Below are 6,000 nucleotides of genomic sequence, written 5' to 3'. Positions count from 1 at the left end.
GTTTCCCAAACAGAAATTAAAGAGAGCCATTGTGGCACATAAAACTAAGTAATTTTTCTAAAATGTAGTAAAATACAATCTTAATTTTAAAAAAACCCACAAAAAAAAACCAAAACAAAACCAAAAAAAAACAAACCAAAACCAAAACTGTCTTCTCTCTGTTCCTGGAAAGAGAATTACTTTTTATTTTATTTTTTACTAAAAAGGTAAGCATAATGCCCCCCAGGGTTAGTGCCCCACTGATATTTTAATAACACTTTAAAACAATGAGGTAATCCTACGTCAATGCTTTCACTATTTGAACATTAGAAAATGCCAGACTTGTGCTCGCATGAACACATAATACTGTTCTTTAAAGTGACATTATTACTGCTATTCAAACTTAAAATATTTCTTAGTTACATAGTCATTAAAATATAATATGCTGTTTATGGTATTTTTTTAAAAAAGCCCACTACATACTAGCTACCATGTAATGTCTTCAATTTAAATTATACTGTAGCTTCTTCTTTCTTCACTATTTTTTACTAAGATCATTTCTTGCTTTATAAGAAAACATTTTGCAGCTCTGCAAGGTAAGAATCTGTTTCACGGCAACTGAGATATGTTTATGTGGTGAGATTTTTTTTCTTAGGGAAGTGTCCTTTAGTCTCACAGAAAAGCAGTTACAGATATGCTGAAAGCTGGTATTGAACACAGCTTAAATTAACATGGAACAGTGCAAAATAGAATCTAACAGATAAAATATTCATAAAAACAATGTTCCTTGAGACACTCACTGAAATTTTTAACTCAAGAATGAGTATTACTTTGAAATTCTAAGGGGAAGATACTGAACTTGATTTAAAAATGTATAGAGGGCAGTTCTACAGTCTGCTGAAACAGGAGGTCAGAGATATGTTCCTTTCATATCTGCCCTTAAAATATATTATTATAAGCATAATTCTCAAGAGGACATATTTTATTTTCCTAGTCATTTCACCAGCACTTCCGTGGGGAGTTGCACATCTTTCCTTTCATTGTTGTTCCACAGCTGTCACGTAAGCAGAGAAATATGCAACGGAATTAAGCAACCTCGTCCAAAAGCTTGTGCCTGCCTCAGAACATCCCAGTTCCACTTACACAGACACAAGAAAACATACCTCAAGTTCTTCAAATCTTGCATAGCATACCTTCTTCATTTGTAATACAAGAAAAGGAAGACATTGTGAAGTTAATATAAATGCAGATGTAGGTGGTCAAAATTCCCAGGAGCACAGAGGCCTTCAACTTTTCACTCAGGTGAACAAAGTTTCAGCCTCCCAAATCTCACAATTATTTCTGCAGTTATTCAAATAAGCAGTGTTTAAACTCAAGTATTTTCAGAAGGAGCAGAATTCATCTCAGGTGACCTGGGCCAACCAAAACTGCATTAGCAGGAGAGGATAAAGCCTGAAAAACACACCTGTTGTGATGCTTCCAAAAAGGATGGTGAGGACACAGGTGGCAACACTTGAAGTCTCAGCAATTTGTGCTATAAATAACAGCAAGCTATCCCACAAGCAGATTTACTTCCCTTGATTGATAAACTTGCTAGATACTACAGGCGCTGGCCATGAGAGAACTCTGTATTGTTAAATAAGGCTTTTTTAAACATAATATCCAGTCCAATAGGTTGCTATGCTACATCTTGCTGTGTTTTTTTTATTCCTACCTTTCTACTGCCTCTTAGTTGTTACTGTAATCATTAGTTGTTAATCAGTCCTGGTCACAGGTCCCTCATGAAGAACTCACACTTCTTCCAAGTATTTTCACTTTTATAATGTCAAAACCAAGAAACAAAATTCTTGTGTCACAAGAACAACCATGCTGTCTTCAAAATCATAGAATATTTTCAAACTCCCATCCTTTTTACTATAATCTTTTATTTTTTGGCTTTGGGGAAGGGAATGCACCATCATACTAAACCTTAAATTGCACACAAAAATATTTGCTTCCTACTGGCTGTTCCAGCTGGAACCATGACTGTTCTCCTGTACAGAGAATTATGGAGTTTTACATTCTACTTTTTTTTCAACTCTCGCTTACTTCTCTTTTCCATCTTGCCATCCTCCTGTTCTCTGCCACTTTAACTTACAGCTGAACCCAAGAGCTGTGAAGCATTCCCAGATTCCCACAGTCAAGAAGAACTAAAAAGATGTTGTGAGGGCAAGGAGCTATTCCAAGTATCTCACAGTAATCTCTAGCCTCAACTTTTGCTCTCCTTTTTCTAAAGCAGAATCACAAGAATAAAACTCATGAAGAACATAAAAGTGAATAAAAGCACTGTCATAGAGGTCAGCCTAACAAACAGCCCTCAGTGTGTGGGTCTCCCATTCATCTTCACAGAAGGCAGCATAAAGAGTCCCTGCACAAAGCACACTCTTCTGCTTACAGAGAAGAAAAGCAGTTACCTGAATTCAAGCAAACAAATGGTAAACATTATTATGTGATTCATCCAATAAAATCACAGAGAATCATCACACAGTCAGTGTGTCACCTTCATTGGTCACAAGTAACAATTATCAACATTTCCTGTTTTGGTAGTTGAGATCCAACACAGGCAAGAGGAAGACAAAAACCACATAGATTATGAGTGCTTCCCCCCTCCCCGCCCCAACTGAGCAACATAAATCAGTCTGGTGGGCAAATGATTTACAGCTTTGCACATAAGAACATCAATAACTTGCCCTTAAGGTGCTCCCTTGACTCTCAGACTGAAGATGTCAACAACTTGATGTTGCAAGTCCAGGTGCAGACTCTGTTGTATGTCTTCCCACCTCTCCCTGCTCACCAAGGCACTTGGAAAGAGACAGAGAGCACAGTCTGTCATCTTGTGGTTACCAGAGCAGTAAATCAGGGGAGAGTCAGTAAAACAGCACTTGAGACAGACACTCCATCATCTAACAAGCCTTACTGGATACACAGGATACAAAACAAAGCTATATCCATTATTATCCATAATCCATTAATGTTATCCATTATCCATTGTTAACAAGACCTCACTAATCCTAGCTATCATATAATCCCAGCAGTCTTGAGCAGTCAGAGATGGTAGAATGCAGAGATCCTTGCAAATGCAGCTCCTTCATATTTGGTGTTCCTCAGTCCTTTCTTCTTGTGATTCTTGTATTTTTTCTTAGTTCTTTCCCCTACTTCAGCACTTGTTTTTTCTGCCTCTTTTCTAAATCCTTACAAAGATACTATCCTCAACTTCTTCATCTCCTTCCATTCTGCTTACAGGCTTTGAAATCACACACGAGCAGCTTTTGTCAATTTACTTCGCTGGGCCAGTTCTGGGTTACTCAAGCCAATGGTCACACATGCCAACTACAGGCTGCACTGGCTACATCAGGACTGCATGTGTAATGATTCTCTCTCTTGATTAACCTAGTGGTAAACTTTGGGATACTACAGTCTCCCTAGCTGTCATTCTAGAATGTCAATCTTGTCTCTGTAACCATGTCTACAGTTAACATGAAAGAAATGTCATGGAGCATGAAAAGTCAACACATAGAATGCATTTGCCTGACTAATGCAAAGCCCTTAAGCTAATTGCCTGAAAAACAAGTGAAACATAAACTCTGACTTAAACAACTCAACATAAACAACTCAAGCTCACAGGAGGAGTTTGACTGTGAATGTATAAGAACATGCAAGCAAAAAGGTTATTCTATTTTCATCAAGCTCAAGAAAAGGGAGTGATATGCAGTATGTCAATTTTAGGACAGGAAAGCACAATCACTTTCCAAGAACTTATTTTAGTTTTAATAGAAAACTCCCATTCTCTCCAGATTTAGAAATTGTTCTCTTTTTTCTAAAAGTCACGCTATGCTGTAGGAAAGTATAGGACCAACATTACTACTCCTATGTAAGCAGCTGCTCGGGAGAGTGCCAGGACGCTTTCTTGTACTGCCAGCAACCAGCAAGTATATTCAGCTCTCAGCAAGCATCCTTTGTCAGAGATCTGCAGGCTTCATCCCTTGCCAGGACAAAATTTCAAACTCGATTTTTCTAATTCCTTACCTCCTGTTCATTCACATTCTCATCTCTCCTCCGTCTCAGCTTCCATTCCCTTTCAACTCTTAGCTCTCTTGCAGATTATTTTGCACCACCTGATCAATCTCTTCTGCTTCCAAGCTTCCTGAATATGACTTAACATTTCCCCAGGAAAGCTTATCAGAAGAAACTCAGTAAATTAGACCCCCTCTTTTTCCAATATTCACTCCTACATTTTTAATCCACCTTTTTTGTAACAAAGTTAGATAAATGAATAAAATTTTATATTTCTTTCACTTGAAATGCAGTGCTGAAAAAATGGTTTAGCAACACTATGTCTGCTTCTGTGTAAATTTTTCATACAACATTTTACTGACCATCTTGAGGATTTTAAAGTATTTCAAGACATTTCAGAATGGCACTGACCTAAGAAGAGATGATGCAGAAAGATCCCAAGACAAATTCTTGCTATCCTCTAAACCTAGGTTTCCAGAAGCATTATCAGAGTTTCACATAGGGATTCAAACTCCCGTTCCACTTTAAATCCTGCGCTAATTTCTGTAATCATAGCAGATGCTATGGAATTACCAAACCAAGATGAAATAAAGCATAGAGATAAAGAATAAAGGCAAATTCACACATGAACTTTTACAGATTTTTTATGAAAAATGTTTACATACATTTACACATATGAATTTTAAACTTGCATATGTGTAAGTCTTTCTTTTTTGAGTACTGGTTTCAAGTCATTATTTTTAATTTGCTCATACGTTTCATAGTTTCTTACTCATTTAACTGTATATCTGTTATGGATATATTAACTAAAACTTTGGCAAATACACAGAACCAAAGTTACAGAGGTGCACTTGGCAGCAAAAATCTCCTGCAGCTTTGTATGAGACCACTCTGACCTAAAGCTGTGGCCAACTCTCTGAGTCTCTGCCAAAGCTTAAGGTCCTATGAATCTCTAGACCAATCCAAGACACTTTTGAAGCCTGCAAGCATAGCCTACCTGTATCTTCATTAGATCCCATCCTGGTTATAGCCAGGACAGGATTATTTTTTACAACAACCAGGAAGAGGCATGGCTAGGACACGGAGGTTATTCTGTATCACCTCATGTCACTGCCAGGGGTAAGGGAAGGGATTCGCTTATGGGGAGAAGGAGTTCCTTCCAGTCAAAAAAATGTGGTGGGGATAGCCATCCAGTGTTCTCTACTGTTCGGAGGTTTCTTTGTGAATCATTTCTTTTCTTGTTCCCTCTGTCATAAGTATTGGTACTGTTACTGTTCATTTTCTTATCTCATTGCTGTTTCCAGTAAATTGTTCTTATTTCAACCCTGGTTCTTTGCCTTTTGTGCCTCCAATTCTCCTCTCCATTGTGTCACAGGAGGAAGGGGATGGGGAAAAGTGGGGGAGAGTGAAAGTGGTGTATGGTTTGGAAAGTCTTGTTGGAGGCACTGAATTGGGGTTTCCATTCCTAAACCACAACAGATCCTTGGAGGCTTGCCAAGATTGTATACCCAACACTTCTATCAATTTATTTGTTTATCCAAACTGAAATTGTGTGGTTCTCATGCAATTTGTCTTTTATTGAAAAACAAAAGGTGTGTGAATACAAAAATCAGATTAATTCATTCAACTGAAAATCACTTTTCAATCAAGTTATCAATACTTCATAAAATTAGCAAATAATGACTTCTCTAATTCCTGTTGAGCTTAAATTGACCATTAAACAAACATCAAAGAATAATACTGTTCACCTCTCCACCTTTCTCTAAACACTATTTCCTGTTGCTGCCCTTGGGCTGGCATTGCTGTTTGCAGTCCTCACAGTCATTAAAACTAGGCCAGCAAAAGAAAAATGAGCTTTCAACTGGAGTGACACCCTCAAGCAAGACATCACACAGCCACAGGCATATGAGCGGCACATGGGAAGGGGTGGGAAGAAGTGGCAGAAGACAGCAGGAGAAGGAAAGCCAG

This window comes from Agelaius tricolor, unplaced genomic scaffold (genome assembly GCF_023055355.1).
Source record: "Agelaius tricolor isolate 1412-34295 unplaced genomic scaffold, bAgeTri1.0.p SCAF_3, whole genome shotgun sequence".
NCBI classification, from domain to species: domain Eukaryota; kingdom Metazoa; phylum Chordata; class Aves; order Passeriformes; family Icteridae; genus Agelaius; species Agelaius tricolor.
The sequence above is the reverse complement of the archived record's forward strand: the minus strand, read 5'-3'. Positions refer to the sequence as shown.